Source organism: Malaya genurostris, chromosome 1, assembly GCF_030247185.1.
Source record: "Malaya genurostris strain Urasoe2022 chromosome 1, Malgen_1.1, whole genome shotgun sequence".
Lineage (NCBI taxonomy): Eukaryota > Metazoa > Arthropoda > Insecta > Diptera > Culicidae > Malaya > Malaya genurostris.
In genome coordinates, this window is record NC_080570.1 from 120,763,307 (window position 1) to 120,784,300 (window position 20,994).

Here is a 20,994-nt window from a genome sequence, read left to right on the forward strand (position 1 = left end):
CAGAAGCGACTTTCGCAATAAGGACCTACATTAACTTCACTTGATTTCCACAGTGAAGTGATACCCATAATAAGGGTTACAGTCACTTCACTTGGTTTTCACCGTGTAGTGACACCGGTAATAAGGGCCTGTAGTTGTGGAAATTTGCTTCCGAAAGATTTTTATCATCATTTATTTTCCATCAACAGTACACAACTCGCTAACCTCGGACCGCATCTTTAAAAAGCCTGGCACGCACCCACATTAGCCAAACGGAAAATGCGCTCATAAAATCGTGAAAACCTTCCAGGTTCCTTCCCAGAAGAAGGTGGAAATGAAAATTAATGAACTCGCGATTATTAAATTGTAATTTTTCTCTCCCGCACCCATTACCAACAACGCGAGCCCGATCCGGCAAACCGAACCACAAAGCCGAGCCACTTGGGACGCTGGGTGCGCACGCGTGCGCCCGGAAAGCAAACGGTCCGACAATAGTAATAAGTGCGATAATTAATTAATTTCTCCCTCGGAGCTACTTATCGAAAGGGAAAATTCCTTCGGGCGATGGTGAGAGGGACGACAACAAGCCGCGCGCTGCCGTTGCGGCCGCCTCCGGATGATTACAAGTAAAATATGCCTACAACAGTCCGAACAAGTGACGTCGGGTCAGAGCGGACGCGCAGCAGCACCACTCGCTCGCTCGGTATCAAAACAGGTGGAAGGGGTTTCGGGGGTGGAACTCGTAACAAGATCATTTCCGATGTCTAATTAGAGATTTACTGGTTGGTGTTGTGTCTTTGAACGCGGGAGTCCGCGCACGAGCGCGCAGGTGCGCCGAAACGGCTCACCGGGTTGGACCTTCTTTTCTCGGGCTCGAACTTCTTCTTGTGTTCTTCTAGTACCGCTCCAGACATCCCGAGATAATTGCCGGGGCACGCAATCCGCCCATTACTCCGCGCTGGTTGGTTGATTGTCAGCGCAAAGGCGGAAAAGCGACCCGTTGGTGGCCCTGTGGCTCGATGATAAGCCGTCACACCAATAAAAGCTCCATGAAGAATCGCGGCTTCTGTCACGGATGACAGCTTTGCTAGGTTTTCTTCGAGATCTTTTATTTGTGATGGTCAATATTTGATGAAATGGGACTATCAACAGTTTTGTGATCTATATAGCAAAAGGCAGTCACTTTAGCAGTAATAAAGTCTCGGTCTCATAAAAAAACTCCAATGGATGGTGATCACTTTTTATTTTGACAAACGAAAAACAGTCACTTCTTGAATAACCGTTATCATTACCACGATTTTTTTTGGCTCTAAAACGTTTCTTTTCTACGTGTGAATGGTTTTTTCTATTGTAGTCGACTTCATTTTGTGATTAAAACTTGTAGATGAAGTTGTCTCTTTTGATATGGTTTAAAAATATTTGAATCCATTTGATGCAACCGTTATATAAAGGCGGGGCAATGAAACGATGGCGTTTCGATAAGGCTTCGCTCTTCATACGAAATGGGTAATCGGGATTCCATTCAGTTAATGCATAAACAAAATAAATGAAAATTACTGTTATCTGCAAACGTCAATTGCAACTTCAACGTACACAGCTTCCATATTTTTTGCGTTACGCCTCAACAGTTTAGTAACAGTCGATTCAAAAGTTTAGTAGCCAACTGGATCAGTATCTAACAAGGAAATCAAATAGGAAAAATGACCTTCGAATACAATTATGAAATGAAAACCGCGTAAAAGCTCGCAGAGACGAGACTCGAACCCTAGCTCGAAGCTAGTACGGGGAAATCTCAGATTTAAATGAAACTTTCTGGACATGTAGACTTTGTCACAAAGAGCCACTTTTCATACACTGAAGTCTAGTTTTAGGCGGGGGAAAAAGCGCGTAACTTCGGCAATCCGCGCAAAATAACCGCCTAACTTTGGAAAATCCCGTAAAAAAACGCAAAACTAAAGAATTTTTTCCAATGCCAAAAATATTGGAAATGTTCGACGTTCCACGTTATCTAGTGCAATCTGAACAAAATTTTTTTTTGAAGAAAATCGAAAAAGTGTCAGAGAGTTGACTTCAAATAATTAAAAAAAAATAATTTAAAAATTCACTTCAGAAATCCGCTTAAAAAAATACGTAACATCGGAAATACTCGTCGAAAAAAAATCGCGCAACTTCGGAAATTCGCGTAAAAAAAGGCGCATGAAAAAACGCATAAAAAACCACGAAAAAGAGACCACAGTGTACTTTGTTTCTTTGTTTTTTTCCTTAAATTGATCTACACTGTCAAATAGTTATAGCGGAAAAACGACAAATCATAAAAAGTGTTGATTGAATTTCACAAAATTAGTCAAATGTTCGAGTAAAAATACTGAAAAAAATTGTCACTGAAAAAATTGACTTGAATAATTAAAAATCGATTTGGAAAAAAAGCAATTTTTTTTTATTTTTATTAAACTTTGTTCCAAGGTAGGTTACAAGATAGGCATATTCGAAAAACAATAGTTTTTCTAACAAAAACATTTTTTTCTATCAAGCATTGAGTCTTTCTGCTAATATCGTGCAACTAGCAATAGGGTATTCGGTGTAATTTGCTGACAAATTAAGTTTTATCGGAATCTTCGATGATAATGACAAGAAACAGCTTTTATGAGAAAAACTTTTTTCCCTAAAAAGTACCCACCTTACGATGCATGAACGGTTGGTAGGGGAGCTATGTTGGGGCCAAATTTGATCAAAATCGAATGTTGTTTTTTTTTGTGACGGGGTTTCATATTATTAAAGTCAATTTTTTTCAGTGTAGCACTCGATAAGGATTTCTTTCAGTTTTTTTATTCGAAGATTTGACTGATTTTGTGAATATTGCAGTACATTTTTATGTAGGATTTGTCAATTTTCGACAATAACAAATTAGAAAACTTTAACCCTCTTCAAAAGACAGTCTAGATCAGTTTTGGAAAAGAAAACTTTATGCCGAATATCTTAGAAATGCATGAAACGTTGAGATATGGTGTGATCCCAAAAAAAGAATAAAAAACGACTGTGGGACTTGAAATCCGTGTGAAAAAGCCGCGTAACTTCTGAAATCCGCGTAGAAAAAAAGGAAAAATCGAGGAATTTTTTTTTCATGTCAAATGTTTTAGAAATGCATGAAACGTCGAGATCTGGTATAATCTATTTTTTTTTTTAAATCGAAAAATTTTTAAGTGTCAGAGAGTTTACTTAAAAAGTTTTTAAAAAGAATTAAGAATAAAAAATAATTTCAGAATTCCGCGTAAAAAAATGCGTAACTTCGGAAATCCAACAGAAAAAGTGTTTTACAATCGATTTTCACTAAATTAGTCAAACATTCGACTAAAAATACTTTAAAAATACGTTTCACAGTTTAAATATTGACTTGAAAAATAAATTTTTCCCAGGATAGGTGATTATGTTCCATACCAACCGTTCAGCTTTTGTGTTCGTCTCTTTTGCTGTTTATTAAAAGTAACACAAGGAGTGGGTCTACATCCTAACAATATTGAAATATATCGTTAGTTTAATAGCAGTAGCATGATGCAAAATGCAACAGCATAGCCATTTTGTGTTTGAACCGCGAGATGGCATCAGCTGTTCAACAGAAGCTGCTAATGCACTGATTATTCGAAATGATGTTCCAAATGTCTTAGGACTTAATGAAACGTAGAGATTTTACGTTATCAAAAAAAAACTTTTTGTTGAAAAATATCTACTCTGGAAATTTTGAATAATATAAGTAAAATAAAATAAATAAAATAAAATAAAATAAACAATTAATATGTCTTCAATAATGTATTTCTTTTATTTTTCGAACAGTCTCATCAACACATTTGTTGCCTTTGTTGTTAAGATAATTTCTGACACTGATTCGGGGTCATTTTTTCTCGAGAAAACATTTGGTATCAAAAAAATAAATTCGGAAATCTCAAAATTCTTTTTAGTCCCAAAGTCGAGGTTTTTAAAAACAAAATGTTTCGTGGTTACACCAAATCTGGACGTTTCGTGCATTGCCAAAACATTTGGCATCAAAAAATAATTTCGATTTCGGAAATCTCAAAATTTTTCTGAGCTCGATATTTTCTAATTTTTTGTTTTGAGATTACAACAAATCTGAGAATTTCATGTATTTCCAAAACATTTGGCATCAAAAAAAAGTTTCGATTTTGGAAATCTCAAAATTTTTCCTAATCCCGAAGTCGAGTTTCTAGGAAAAATGTTTTTTGAGATTACACCAAATCTGGATGTTTCGTGCATTTCCAAGACATTTGGCATCATAAAAAAAATTCGATTTCGGAAATCTCAAAATATTTCTTAGTCCTAAATTTCCTGTAGGGCCGAGTGTCATATACCATTCGACTCAGTTCGTCGAGTACGCAAAATGGCTGTGTGTGTGTATGTAACGGTTTTTTGCACTAACTTTTCTCGGAGGCTTAACCGATTTTCACAAACTTAGATTCAAATGAAAGGTCTTGTGGTCCCATACAAAATTCCTGAATATTATTTGGATCCGACTTCCGGTTCGGGAGTTATGAGGTAAAATGTACAAAAAAAGAAAATATGCGTTCTAACTTTTCTCATAGATGGCGCTACCGATTTTCACAAACTTAGGTTCAAATGAAAGGTCCTGTGGTCCCATGCGTAATTCCTGAATTTCATGCGGATCCGACTTCCGGATCCGGAAATATAGGGTAAAGTGGGTTAAAAATTGTATACCATCATTTAAAATGAGGAAAAACCTTAAAAAAATTTCTAAATCGACCTCAAATCCTTTCCAATTGATAGTTTTTATCAGTAGACGGTCAAACAAATCGATTTCGGTTATTCTTTTAAGAATCGAAGGAAATTATTTTGAAGAATACCACAGTCTTATATATGATAGTATGATTGATATGAGAAAGGCATCATTACACCACTAGGTGGATTAAAACAGGTTTTTTTTTGAGATTGCACCACATCTGAACCTTTCGTGCACTCCAGAACATTTGGCAAAAAAAATCTCAAAATTTTAGAAGTCGAGGTTCTAGAAAAATTTTTATAGAGATTAGATCAAATCTCAATCAAATCTTAGAGATTAGATCAAGACATTCGGCATAAACAATTTTTTTCGATTTCGGAAATCTCAAATTTTGTCTTAGTCCCGAAGTCGATTTTCTTCAAATTTTTTTCTGAAATTACACTAAATTTGGACGTTTCGTGCATTTTCAAGACATTCTGCATAAATTTTTGTTTTTCGATTCTTGAAATTTAAAAACTTTTCTTAGTACCGAAGTCGATTTTTTCTAAAAAAAAATTTTTTTAGATTACACCAAATCTGGACATTTCATGCATTTCCAAGAAATTTGGCTTAAAAAATTTTCTTTTGTTTTGCGATTTGTTTTACGAGGATTTTCGAAGTAACGCGTTATTTTTGTGTGTGTTTTTTTACGCAGCACGTATTCCCCGTGTCGAAAAGACCTCAGTGTATTGATAATTGTTGATTTTCCTAAATAAATGTTGTAAACAAATTTTTTTATTACAGTTATTGTGAAATGAAATATTTCGTCACATTTTCAACAAAATCATGCCATTCTCTTTAAACATATTTTTAAACAATTTTTTAAAATTGATATTAATTTTTTTTTTATTTCGAAATTTCTTCTGGAACATTTCATTTAGAAAGAATCAAATTATCAACATTTGTTCAAAAAATAAAAATAGTCTTTTTTTTCTGGGCGGTTTTACTAATTCTGACCCTTAATAATTAGTTAGATTTTCTCTTTAAAATTAACACAATTTTTCTCTTTTCACAATTCGTCTTCGACTAATGAGTGCATAGCAGTTCAAAACAGAATCGCTTGTGCAACCCAGTGGTTCATCTTGAACCCATTCGTAGTCTTTTTAGTCCAGCTGTACTTGAGATACACATTTTAGTTAGGTTTAAAAGAGTGCAGAGTCAATTCTTCTATCTGTTGTTGTATTATCTTCTTTCATGAACTATCAGCTATTAAATCTTGGAGTTTTTTTTCTAGCGTAGTAAATACTTTAATGTTTTTTTTTTATTTTTCACCGACGTTTCATGCATTTCAGAGACATTTGGCATCAAAAAAAAATTATCTATTCCTTAAATCTTAATTTTTCCTAATCCCGAAGTCGATTTTTTAATCATCATTTCTAAGACACTCGGCATAAAAATAATTTGCGATTTCGGAATCTCAAAACTTTTTCAAGTCGAGCTTAAAAAAAATTTTTTTTTATGTTACACCAAATCTGGACTTTTCGTTCATTTTCAGACATTTGGCATAAAATTTTTTTTTCTCGATTTCGGAAATCTCATATTTTTTCTTAGTCCCGAAGTCGATTTTTTTCAATTTTTTGTTTTGAGTTTACACCAAATCTGGCAATTTAAATTTCCAAAGCATTTGGCATAAAAAAAATTGCGATTTCGGAAATTGAAATTTTTTTCTTAGTACCGAAGTCGATATTTTTAAATATTTTTTGATTACACTAAATCTGGACGTATTAAGGGCATACATTTTTTTTCTATATCCGAATCTCAAAATTTTTCTTAGTTTCAAAGCAAATATTTAAAAAAAAATTGTTTTCTAGGTTACCTAGATCTTTTCGTGCATTTTCAAGGCATTTGGCATCATAAAAAAATATCGATTTCGGAAATCTAAAAACTTTTCATAGTCCCGAAGTCGATCTGAAAAAAAAATTTTAGATTGCACCATATCTGGACGTTTCTTTCATTTCCAAGACATTTGACATTAACATTTTTTTTCATTTCGGAAGTCTCAAAAATATTTTTAGTCCCGAAGTCGATATTTTTAAAAATTTTTTTCAGATTTGATTTCGGAATTTTCAAAATTTTTTTAGTCCCGAAGTCGATTTTATAAATTTCTTTTTAGATTACACCAAATCTGGACGTTTTAAGGACATAAATTTCCAATAACCAATATCGGAATCTCAAAATTTTTCTTAGTCCCGTCAAAATTTTTCTTAGTTTTCTGAATTACACGAGATCTGGACATTTCGTGCATTTCCAGGACATTTGACGTCACAAAAAAAAAATTCGATTTCAAAAATCTCAAATTTCCTTAGTTCCAAAATCGATTTTGTTTTTTCAAAAACTTTTTCTTGGTCCCGAAGTCGATTTTTTTTTAATTTTTTTTAGATTGCACCAAATCTGGACGTTTCATTCATTTTCAAGACATTTTCAATTTTCGATCTCAGAAATCTCTAATTTTTTCTAGTCCCGATGTCGAATTTTTTCAAAAATTTTTTTTTAGAAAGAAAAGTTCTATGCATTTCTAAGACATTTGGCATAAAAAAAATTTTCTGAAGGTTTTGCGAATTTTCTCTATGCGAATTTCCGAAGTTACGCGTTTTTACGCAGTTTGTATCCCCCGCGTAAAACAGACCTCAAGGTGTTGATAATTGTTGATTTTCCCAAATAAATATTGTAAACGAATTCTTTTATTAAAGTTGTTGTGAAATGAAATATTTTAGTCACATTTTCAACAAAATTATGCCATTCTCTTTAAACATTTTTTTGAAACAATTTTTAATAACTGATATTTTAAATGTTTTTTTATTTTGAAATTTCTTTTGGAACACTTCTTTTAGAAAGAACCAAATTATCATCATTTGATCAAAAAATAAAAATAGTCATTTTTTCTGGATGATTTTACGAATTCTGACTCTTAGTAGTAAGATTTTGTTTTAAAAATTAACACGTTTTTTGCACTTTTCACGATTCGTCTTCGAATAATCACTGCATAGCAGTTCAAAACAGAACCACTTGTGCAACCCAGTGGTTCAACTGGAATTCTCTCGTAAATCTTTTAGTCTAACTAAACTGGCCTGAAAACAGCACAGATTCAATTCTGTTGTCACAGTTTTGGCCAAATTTAGATAAAAAATTAACCATTCAATTACCTAAATTGCTTTTTCGTATAATAAATATTGACTTTGATGCTTTCAGATTTCTATCGAATTATTTACTAAAGTCGTTTTGTCGACAATTTTTTACCTACTATTCAAACAATGTGTTACTCTCTCAGCTCGACAAATTAGGTCGAAATCCGGCAAGATTTAAGAGTGAATAATTAAAATTTAATGCTGAACATAACTTTTGATAGTGCGCTACGCTTTTACCAGAATTAATTGACCAGCGACAGCTGCCGATAGATCCTCAATTAGGCACAAAACAGTGAATCCACAAATCAAGCTAATTCCCTATTCTTTAGCTGCTCGGAAATGCATCCAATAGCTGCATTTTCCCATCTCTCTCTCTCTATCTCTTTCTCTAGAGGCAAAAGTCCATGAAACACTACACTGTCCTGGTAGCAATTAATCTTCGCCCGGGCGAAGATCGTGAAACTAAAAACCTGCAACACCGAGCAAAAACCAAACGTAACTCCGTCCATTCAATCCGTCGTCGTGGCAAACGGAAAACGAAATCCCCCTAGCAGTGTGTGTGTGTGTCTGAGCTCAAGAAGAGAGACGACGGCGGCGGCCACCCGAAGTTGACTGATTGCCTTTCCGTCGCGGCATCGTCGCTTGAGAGTCCTCGACAGAAGGATCCAATTAAATACCGCTTAATTTATTATTGTGGCTTGTGGCTGTGACCGTGCATATGTATGTGTGTGTGTGTATGTGAAACGAAGACCAATAAATTTCATTTGAGTTGAGTTGTCTTCAAGAAACCGAAGGGAAAAAATACTTTCTTCGACGACCCACGGATGGAATTTTCCTACGGAGTTTTTTTTCATTCGATTTCTTCTCTTCTTTTCTTTCCTACTTTGGTTATCCCGGCACGATGCTGCATGTTCCAGATGTGTCGATCTGAAAGTGTCTCTCGCGCCGGCTCGTCTCGCGGGAAAGTGTCAAAACAAATGAAAGTGTCATTTTATTTCCCGTGCCTCTCTCATCGAAGTGCCCCGCTCTCTAGTATTGGCATAAAGTCCCGTTGGTCGTTTTTTTTTGCTACTACGGTTTGTTTTGTAACTGTCACTGGGAGTGTGTGTGTGTGCGTCGATCTGGCACCAGGAGGTGTCCAATTACCACGCATGGATCGTTAATATTTGCTTTCCAACTTTAATTGGGAACCATTTCCAATTGAAATTGGTTTTTCAGTCGAGCGCAACAGGAGGTTTCGGGATTCGTTTGGGACAGGTAGGGGGCACTTGCTTTACGGTGAAAATGGTGTCGAGATAGTTCTGGTTTAGACAGTTTTTACAGTCTGTAAATCTTGAAACAAAAAAAATGGAAAAAGCCAATGTTGATTTTAATTGATTGCCTTTATCCCAAAAAAGAATAGATTTTATCTGTTAGGTACTTAGATTCGCTGATGACGTTAATATTGAGATCCGAAACTTTAAGAAGGTGACATAGACATACATCGGACTGAAGTCGTATAGGAAATACATCAATAGCGCTATTGGAAAGTAAAGATTGTAAAGACCAAAATTCAACACTTTCTTTTGTGTGTGGTTTTCTATTGCAAAGGTTCTTGATGAAATTTTAGGTAGAACTGTGTCAAATTTCATAACAATTAGAACAAGTTTTTCGACAAAAACAAAAGTGACGAAACAACCATTCGACCGAGTCCCGTATGGTAAAATCGTTCCAGGAAAAATTCAGAAGGTCTCAGTGATCCTGGGTTGGCGGTTCAATGCATAGGACGCTGGTCTTACAAACCAGTTGTCGTATGTTCGAGCCCCGACCTGGAAGGATTCTTAGTGTCAGTAGGATCCATAGTACTAGCCATGCAATGATTCTGTACACTAAGAATCGGCTGCGAAGTCTGTTGAAACAGAAAGACCACATTTCACAAAAGGAATGTAATGCCAGGACTTTGCTCTCAGCGATGATCTTGCAGTTCGCCGGCCTGGAGTTTTAGGTAGGCAAGTCCCGCTTGAATGTTCCAGATGAAAATGTTGAGTAATAATTTTGTTCGTCGACAAGTTCTACATGTATATGCCGAAAAAATTCCGGATGAATAAGTACGACTAATTTTCAAGAAAAAAGGCTGGATGTACCAAGCGATCTGTAAGTGCGGCAAATTCAGAATGCCTTTAGAAGCGCTTGCTGCGCTCTTCCTTCGGTCCCTCGTTTGGTGACACTTCATATTGGTCGGATCTAGCATCGTTCTATTACGCGAAACTGGTGAGGGAGTGGTGCAAGGATAAAAATCCATTACCGAAGCCATGATTAAAAATCATAAAATCATGAAACGTCAAGTCTTCTCATGAAATATCTTGAGCAAAATAATCGATTTCGTGAAAATTTTGATGGGAGATAAGTTATTGTTCATGATATGAATCATTTTGCTCTTGGAATCATGAATAATAAGGCTTGTTTGACATGTTTTATGATTCCATGATACTTAATCATGGCACCGGCAATGGCTTTTTATCCGTGTACAAAGCCAACGATGTTCTTTTTGTGCCGAAGGAAACAAATCCGTGAAGCTTCGGAAAAAATCTATAATTATTATATATAGGAAGGAAAAAAATACGTTTTCGACTATAGCTTTCGATTGACTCGATAAATTTTGATGAAAATTTCTCCAGAGTTAGCTAATAGTATTAGGAACTAAATGGTCGAAATAAAAAAAATTCTTTTTAAGATGTCTCCATACAAAATTTTTCAAAATTTAAAATTATTTTACATTTTGCAAATTACGTTTTCGACTATAACTTTTGATTTACTAGATGAATTTGGATGAAAATATCTCTAGAGCTAGCTAATAGTATTAAAAACTGAGTGATCTTGATGAGACAAAAAAGTCTTTTTGGATGTTTTCATAAAAAAATTTGCAAAATTTAAAATTTCTTACATCGCAAAAAACAAATTTCGTTTATTTTCGTTTGTTTTTGAATGTAACTTTTTATCGACCCGATAAATTTGAATGAAAATTTCTCCAGAATTAGCTAATAGTACACTGAAGTCTTTTTTATGCGAGTTTACGTACCGCATAACTCTGAAAATTCGCATAAAAAACCGCATAACTCTGAAACTTCGCATAAAAAAAAAGTGCAGAAGGGAAACCGCATAACTCTAAAAATTCGCATAAAAAAATCCGAATAACTCTAAAACGACGCATAAAATACCGCATAACTCCGAAAAATCGCATAAAAAAAGACCTCAGTGTATTAGGAACTGAATGACCACAGTGACAAAAATTTTTGAAAATTTAAAATTATTCTTCATTTGAAGAAAAAGCTTACGTTTTTGACTAAAACTTTTGATTGACCGATGAATTTGGGTGAAAAGTTCTCAAAAGTTAGCTAATAGTAACAGTTCGGCTGAAAAGTTCGTATCGTTTAATAGAAACACACATTTTTTTGCCAAAATTCGTTTTTATTATTCAACATAATTGCCATCAAAGGCGATACAGCGATTATAGCGATCTTCCAACTTTTCGATACCATTTTTGTAGTACGATTTGTCCTTTGCCTCAAAATAGGCCTCAGTTTCAGCGATTACCTCTTCATTGCTTCTAAATTTTTTACCAGCGAGCATTCTCTTGAGGTCTGAGAACAGGAGGTCTGGAGAATACGGTGGATGGAAGAGCAATTCGAAGCCCAATTCGCTCAATTTGAGCATGGTTTTCATCGACTTGTGACACGGTGCATTGTCTTGATGAAACAAAACTTTTTTCTTCTTCAAACGAGGCCGTTTTTTTGAAATTTTGTCCTTCAAACGCTCTAATAACGCTATTCAATAGTCACTGTTGATGGTTTTTCCCCTTTCAAGGTAGTCGATGAAAATTATACCATGCGAATCCCAAAATACAAACGCCATAACCTTACCGGCCGATTGTTAAGTCTTTCCACGCCTTGGGTTCGGTTCATCGCGTGCAGTCCACTCAGCTGACTGTCGATTGGACTCCGGAGTGAAGTGATGGAGCCATGTTTCGTCCATTGTTATATATCGACGAAAAAAATCGGTTTTATTTCGATATAAAAGCTCCAAACACTGCTCAGAATCATCAATTCGTTGTTGTTTTTGATCGATTGTGAGCTCACGCGGCACCCATTTTGCACAAAGCTTTCTCATATCCAAATATTCGTGAATAATATGTCCAACACGTTCCTTTGATATCTTTAGGGTGTGAGCTATCTCGATCAACTTCACTTTACGGTCATTGAAAATCATTTTGTGGATTTTTTTCACGTTTTCATCGGTAACAGACTCTTTTGGACTTTTCATCAAAAAGTAGTGTTTCATCAACACACGAAATTCCTTTTTTTCCATTTTTTCACAATAACAAAAGTAGCTTCACTCAAAATGCAATATCTCACAAACTAATAATCAGACAGCTGTCAAATTTATACACGTATCTTTTGAAGGTTGGTACTAACTTAAAATGGTATGGATTTAATTCTAGTGGCGTCTTCATACAAAATTTTTCAAAATTTTATTTTTTTTCACAAAATTACGTTTTAAACTATAACTTTTGACTTACTCGATAAATTTGGATGAAAATTTCTCCAGAGTTGGTTAATTGTATAAGGAACTGAAAAATTCTTAATGACAGAAATGCTTTTTTAAATGTCTTCATACATTTTTTTTTTTAATTTCTAATTTGAATAACAAAAATTACATTTTTGACTATAACTTTCGATCGACCCGATAAATTCAGATAGAAACTTCTCCAGAGTTAGCTAATAGTATTAGGAACTGAATTATCATAGCGACAAAAATGCCTTTTGAATGTCTTCATACAAAATTTTTCAAATTTATCCAAAGTTAGCTAATGGTATTAGGAACTGAATTATTGAATTGACAAAATGCCTTTTTTCATACAAAATTTTTCAAAATTTAAAATTATTATACAAAATTGACGTTTTTGACTATAACTTTTGATTGACCCGATAAATTGGAATGAAAATTTCTCCAGAACTAGCTAAATGGTATTAGCAACTGAATGATCATAGTGATAAAAATGCCTTTTTGGATGTCTTCATACAAAATTTGTCAAAATTTTAAATGTACTACATTTAAAAAAAAATTATCTTCTCGAAAAAAAATTTTTTTTATTTAAAAGATATGTTATTCAGGCCTATTTGCGTACAAGCTTTACGTGGCCGATTTAGCTGAGTTTTTATCACCCTTTTTCTAGGGGGAGAGGAGCTTCCATTTTCCTCCTACGAGGATTGAGGGGCAGTTTATTCGCGGTTCGTTTCGTCATTCATCGCCGCATCGGTTGTATTGTTGTTGATTTCATTGCTAGTTGCTGTAGATGCGTCCTGTTGTACATTGTTGGTTGATTGGTTGGAGGGTAAGTTGTTAACTGTAGCTGGTGTACTTTGTTCTGTAGGGGATGATGATGGATTCGTTGAAGGGTTGGTGGCCTAATTGTTGTTGGTGGCTGTCACAGGTGTACTGGAGTTGCTTGGGGTTGGTGTGAAAGAAGCACCGTTTTTCTTTGGTGTAGTTGTCTCCTTGTCCAGTTTATCACATGGATTACCGTAGTGAACAGCTTTTTGGCAATATTGACATGTGGCCATCTGATTGTCATAGGTAACAAGTGATTTGCACGGGATTCTTGTATCCTGACCGAATGTCACATAAGAAGGTATAGGCCTCCTCAAGCGCATGCGTAACAAACGTACGCCATTTAGAATACCGGGGAAAAAAATCTTCCACTTTTCTTTTTCGATAGAGAGAATCTCCCCGTATTGGGAAATAGTTTTGCGAATATAAGGATCGATGACGCTTGAGGGAAGATCATGCATACGCACTTCTATAGCACTATCTTCCATATATACTGGAATGTTGTACTTGATATTTTCATGCTCCATATAGTGCACATTATTATTGTCTTTAGCGAATTGAATGCATCTAACTCTTCATAGAACTGGATATAAACAACATTATTGGTCTTATTTCATTGAAGTAAATGCACACGTTTAATATCAAGATGCTTTATCTCCTTAAGCAAACCTTCAAGTTCTCGTATCGAAGGTCGAATTTTGTACTGCCTGAAGTCAACAACAATTGTATTCTTTCGTGTCGGCGGTAGCTTTTGTTCGTGTGGTTCACTCATTTCGAGGTCGTTCTATTGTTCACTACACAATACTGTACTTGGTTTCTTCTGTCCCGAACGTAAGGGGATTTGATTTATAGACTGACTTGGATGAGATGAGAAAGCTGTGGCGGAATTACGAAACCACCACGTTTTCCACGTTAATCCCAATCCACATAGTCAGAACGACCTCAATACTACATTTCATTTCGACACAATGTAGATACATTGTAAACGTTTCCGTTTCCATACATTGTAGCACATTCGGTCTTATGATTTGGTGCTTTAAACTTTAAACATTTTACGAGTTGGACCAACATGATCGAAATTATGCTTGGTACCAATGACGATCCTCTTTGCTTCAACACTTAAATTGCTTACAGCGCATAAGCAAAGTAACGCAATGAAATCAAACACATTAAACCATGCGCGCCGCTGGCGTGGATTTTCCGCCTAGCGCGAAGGAAAATAAATAACTTCAATTGTTCTTGCCATCGCCGCGAGCCGAGCGATGTTTAATAAACACTAGCCTTCTCCAATCGTTACATCCAAAACTTCTTTTAAATATGTAATGGTCAAGACTCAAGACTTCTCGGTAAAAATGTACACTCACACTAATTGAAAATGTAAATCGAACAAAACTACAATTCAAAAAATAAATCAATCAATTGACGGTTGTAAGCTCGAACCCGTCGGTACCATTTTCTAAGTCCGAAACCCTGAACCTGCCACATGGCGACAGTGACAGTGGTCAAAGTAAAGACCCTCGAAAAAAAAAGTTAAGTCCTTCTGGACTTGAAGTAAATGGATAAGATTTGGTTTCGTTTGCGGCTGCAGCACGGTTCGGAATTAATTAATGTAGCGTGAAATGTAACTTCTGGTAGCGAATAGTGCGGAAGTGTTTTAGTGTTACATACAAAGTTTAATTAGTGAAGAAACTACTACTACCTAGTGAAATACTTTGCAATAATCATTTCATTAAACACTCAGTTATACAGTTCCAATGTTAAGCATCTAGCGTTAGAATGTGAAAACAACTTAAATAAGGATTTAGCGAAAACCGAACGAAAAAAGTGACCTTGGCACTGATACCAAGAACAGTGAAAAAAAAATTCCAAAAAAATAAATACAAGATAAACATGGGTTGGTTCTCGTCAGAGGATTCAATGTCGAATATTATATACACCTCCAACGATGCCCAAACCTGGGCAGCAGTACTTTTGGCAGTTACAGCGGGAGCCTATATCGTAGGCAAAGCCGTATAAAGGCTCAATAAGTTGGTCACGGAAAGATCAGCGGAGCGAGCAGCCAGGAGGATAACAGCAACAGTTTAAAGATAAGTAGCTCATTATCAATAAATTTATTCATAAAAAAAAAGAGAGAGAAGAATTTTTTTTATTTTATCATATACTTTACAAAATCTTGTTTTCCTAATATAACAAAAAAAAATGCCGTACAATAAAGAGTTAGACGAAGAAATCAACGAAATGGTTGAATACTTCAGAGAAGTAGAGATACAAGCTAAGAAAGTCCGCATTTTCTAAGTCCGAAACCCTGAACCTGCCACAAAGCGCACTGCCTCAAAAATTTGGATGAAAATTTCTTCAGAGTTTGCGGCTTTCCCTACAATTGATTTACAAGCCGCGTAAATTAAAAAATAACAAAGTCTAGAGTAACTTTATGTTGAATTCTCTACTCCAAACCAAGTGCATGAGAAGGGATGTAGATTTAGAAAAAAAATTTTTATCTGTGTAAACACAAAAAAATCGGTTGCAGTGATAATCATTTTTGAACCGTTCTAGTACAAGTGTAAATAGAATAGAATTATTCGGGCGTGATTCATTTTCCCAATGAGTTTAGAAAGTTTTTATTCATGAAACAAAAAATAAACCTATTTTATGTACCATTTTTTTATCGATTCCAGGATCACACATGGATTACAGTACGCAAAACACACTTGCCTTACCACATTGTACTACTCACATTATATGGAAAAAAAATGTCATCACAGAGATTCACAGAAAGGCATGTGATAGGAAATTGGAAGCACTCCCCTGTTGAGATAAAATAGTAGTTTAAACAGGAACACGATCGAACAATCAGCATGCAATAAAAAAATGTTTATTCGTTTCGACTTATCAGCTTTTCTAACTCCGGCCAATGGTAAACAGAATCTAAACTGTGTTGAAATATCATATGCTTTCTATCAACAGAAAATTAAACTTACGGACATTCCAAACGACGGCGTGCACTAATAAGTCAACAAACTTATCAGAACGGATCCGTGCTGAACTGGAACTGGATTTCGCGTGAGATTCACCTTTGCGGCAATTACGATTGCCGCGGATGTTTACTTTCTTGCTTGCTTCGAGGCGACACCAAAGTGCCGGTTTCCTTGTGTACTTTATGCGAGATACGGATTCCGGTTAAAAATGCAACCGGAACAGCAGTCTCCGTTTGCCGAGTGATTCAACCAACCAACCAACCAACGCAAGTTTTATGGTGCTCTTGATCGCATCGTAAGTAATTTCAGTAGGCCCGAGAAAAACCGGTTAACGCCGCGGAAATCACGGATTCCGAAATCCAACGAATTAAAAACGAAAACGCGCGCCATAAAAGCATCGAGAAATGTTAACACTTTACAGGGTTTTTTTTAGTGTGATTGCTCCAACTGTTTAATGTCTCATTTACAGCTGTTACAGCGCTTTCAAATTAGCTGGATTTGCTTTAGCCTATGGTGGGCTGCAACGGCACATTGAAATCATAAATCAATGTTCAATTGACAAGCCCTAAGAAAGGGAGGAGGGCCCAGGTCCGAGGAGAAAGCCAATTCGTGGCTCAAAGGTGGCACACGGCCACCTAACCAGGAAAACAAACACTCCAACGGCGCGCAGTGTTTTTTCGAGGGCCGGAACAAAAGTTTCCGATTGATCCGGTGGGTTTTAAGCCCTTCCGAAAAAGAAGTACGTGCCGGTAGTCAGTTCTGTCGGATTAATCCAACAAACATAAATAATAATATCAAACAAATGGACTCGGGGTTTGGAAATGGGAATAAAGTCATAAAAAAAGACTTAACACATTACGCTCACATTCCGGGAAAAAGCTGCGGGTGTTCTCTCCGTTTCGTTTCGAACTCTTTTTGGGCCCGGTAACCGACGCACAACTTTGCATATTTATTAATTACATCCACGTTTAAGACTCACGATAAGGATCGTTGGCAAAAAAAAAAAGAAAAGAGCACACGCACCAAAAAAAAACGAAATTTTATTTCTTATGATCTGTCAAACCCGAAAACAGCTGTCTCGGGCTTCGTCGTCGGACAGTGTGTCGGGCCGACCTTGAACCGGCACCGAACTGTGTAAGTTATAAAAATGCTAAACGAAGAGAGAGCTTCAAGCTATAAAATCCAGTAGGAAGTATCGACCACGACGACGGCCGGAGCGTCGGTCGGCCGGTCGATCGGACCCAGAGCTAAGCAGCTCATTCATTCACTCACTCATTTACATATTTGCAAACGATTTTTTTTATTTTATGAATGAACGTTGCTTCCTGCCGTCCAGTCCCGTCACCGCACCACAGTCAAACGAAATCGAAATCGTGCTCGTGATTCAAATCCCCATCCCCGCGTGGTCGTCGTCCAGTCCAGGGACTGCCATGGCCCGGGGACTGTCGCACCCCGGGTGTCATCATTCATCTCGCGCAACTTAACTCTGCCATAGCTAACCAGCGTCCGTAGCAGTGTGTGTGTGCGTGTTTCTTCCATGATTTTCTGTGGTTGAACTCCGAAGACCGACCGACCGACCGACCGACCAAGTCGTCTGCGCGTGCGATAAGGGTGCTCTTCCTGTCATTATCTCGAAAAATTTATTGCGTGTGAACAAAATTCCGACGGTTGACGCTGGGGCCTCCAAGGTCATGGTTTTACGGGTGATAGTTCGTTTAAGATACACTGCTCGCGGGTTGCGTAATTCTGAGAGATGGCGCGTTCGAAGTTTCTGGCATCATGGAATTATTTAATTCTTGATGAATATTTACGAGATTTTATTTTTGAGAGTAATAGCCTGTCCGCACTACACCGGGACGACCGGGACGGGACCGTCCGGGACTATCCGGGACGTTTTTTTTCCTCATCGGCGATGACTGAGCTGCCGGCGTGTGCATGTATTGGAATCCCGGACCCGGGATAAAATCCATTTGCTTGCCGCCGATATTCCTCACCGAGTTTTTCGCACCATGCCGACAGCCCACACAGAAAGAGAGTGAATTGAGAGAGCAAGAGCGAAAGGAAGACCGAAATGAATCCAAATCGTTTCATTGATATTTCTTAGCTTAATTGATTGATTGATTTAGTTAATCATCAAGAGTCCTTACAATCGAGTAATGTCATTATAATTAGCCATTACATTACATTTTAGGATGGTGATTTTTTAATTGTAGCTACTCATTACATATTGAATTACACTACAGATCCTCGTCTATGGTCCCCTATTGATTATGTTATCATTGAATTAAATAGAAATGTTCATGGTTCATTGTACATCTATTCGAAAAACTATTTTAAATAGAATAAATAAATGGTAGTTCAGTCTTATTATTATTGAAAGGTTTGGTCTGAAGGAACTAGGCTTATTTTGATTTACAGCAGCGCCGCTTTTACGTAATAATGGGCTCGGGAGCAACATATATTTGTGTGCTTATTACTAAGACCGTGGACACGTGCCCCACTGTCTCTCTTATTATTGTTATTATTAGAGATTGGAATTAATATGAAACAACGCAAGAAACAAGTACGATGTTTTACTTCAATTCGAATCCACTGCCATACATTATTAATAAAGCTATAAAGTGATAATGTGACGAAACTTCTTTACAAGCACAGTTACTTGTTGTATCTGAGATGTTTTAATAAATGTACTTATAGAGACAATGGGTATTTTTAACAATGGAGACGTCTACTAAACATGAGGATTTAATTTAACCATATATTATGATTTTAAATTTTTTATTTTAATAAATGTTTATTGTTTGATTTATGAATAGAAGCTCTAGACGTAAGTAAAAAGAGGTGCGTGACAAACGAAGATTTTTACCCGCGAAGGACAGGATTTGGAGGCAGCCAACGGGTAGATTTAGTTCATTCCACTAACTAGCGTCTTGACTCGTACTATGGCAGCAGTTTTGGTATTTCAGGTAGTCTTAAAAAAACTGTTACATCCGGCAACTCTAGGAAGCCAGAAATACTTCTAGATTAGTATGCGGTGCAAACGGCTGTTTTAAATCGATTTATTTTCCCAATATTTCTCTGTATTCAGATGACAATGATTTTGCAGGTTTGAGTACAATTGTTCAACGGTTCGCTTCTGAGTTAACCAACCTTGAAGAAGGATAAGGATTTAGTACTATTGTTAAATTTTCTTTCACTTATTCAAATCAAATTGGACTGAATATAGTGAAAATAAAAGGATTTTTTTCTTTAAAAGCGATTTAGTTCATTCCACCAACCGCTCTAATAAGTTAAGAATTTGGAGTGTGGATTGTTTATTGTAAAATTTGTTGCTTTAAATTATTTTGTGTACAAGTAGCCGGGTCAGTCCTTTACATGCTCTACATGCGGATTTTCGACTCGATGGGCCCTTCTCTATATACACATAAAATCAATTATGTTTAATGGTTACCTGATAAAATGAACACTATACCACGTTCACAATTTCGTTACCTATCAATTAGCGAATCTGTGTACCTAAATATTTATATTTTCAATAACGTATGAATACCTACCAACAAGTATTTATTGCCCGAGTTAGGTGTAATAAAAGTAGTTTGAAACAAGTATCAGAAGCGTTAATATACGATATATTTCATGAGGGACGACGTAAAAACTTATACAGTGACGAGCGTTAAGTGTTAACGTAAAGTGATAAATAATATTTAGTTAGTAGAAAATGGAGAACTTCACTGATGACGAAGTTATGATGATGGCTATTGCATTTGAAGACGAAGAGGAAGATGAGGATCAAACTCCCTCTGCTAAAAAAAAGTAGTGGGTTCATGAAGCTTGGACGAAACGTGAAACGGAGGGAGAATTTGCTACACTTTTCAAAGAGTTAGTAGCTGATGGATAAAAATTCCACGAATACTTCTGGATGTCGCAACACTGCTTTGAATTACTTCTACGCAAACTAGAAGTTTATCTAAAAAAGGAAGACTCCAAATTTCGACTGGCGGTTACCCCCCCAACATCCCCCCCCCAATTCATTTACTCTTAATTTAGGACCCAATGACAACTATATCATTCAGTTATCGCCTGGGGAAGACTACAGTTCATGAAATGGTGCATGAGACCTGTACAATAATAGTTGATAAACTTTTAAAAGAAGCTATACCACAGCCTACTGAACAAATATGGAAAGATACAGCGAAACAATTTTTCGAACGGTGGAACTTTCCAAATTGCTTGGGTGCTCTCGATGGGAAGCACATTTTTATCAAAAAGCCTCCTAATAGTGGTAAAGAACTTTATAACTATAAAGGTAGATTCTCAATAGTGTTGTTAGCTTTAGTAGACGCAAAATGCAACTTCTTGGCAGTTGACGTTGGGGCCAAAGGAAGAGATAGTGATGGCGGGATTCTCGCAAATTCTAATTTAGGACATGCACCAGAAAACAACAATCTGTCAGTGCCATCAGATTCTATCTTACCTGGAACTGATACAGGCACCTTGTTGGAGACGAGGCGTTCCCGTTGAAAACATATCTTATGAGACCATATTCAGGACAAGATCTGAACAATCAAAAACGGATTTTCAACTATCGGTTGAGTCGCGCCAGGAGAACATCTGAAAATGCTTTTGGTATCCTAACACAGAAGTTTAGAATTTTCAATCGACGAATCGAGTTGGACCCTGAATATGCAGATAAAATCGTGCTTGCCACATGCATACTGCACAATTTTATTCGTAAGTATGATGGCATGCAAGATGTGCACAG

The 20,994-nt window shown here is 36.3% G+C and overlaps 1 protein-coding gene across 4 annotated transcripts in view; it reads left to right on the forward strand.

The window, feature by feature from the left end:
- Positions 1–20,994, forward strand: part of LOC131425649 (uncharacterized) — a 276,172-nt gene that overhangs the window by 155,607 nt on the left and 99,571 nt on the right. The window contains exon 4 of one of the 4 annotated variants that reach the window (XM_058587704.1): positions 15,933–15,950. The exons of 2 other annotated variants lie outside the window; for them this stretch is intronic. The gene's annotated coding sequence lies outside the window, so the exon portion shown is untranslated. Of the gene's footprint in view, positions 1–15,932; positions 16,110–20,994 lie in introns of those variants that run through there. One more of the 4 variants, XM_058587706.1, reaches the window with a different exon arrangement.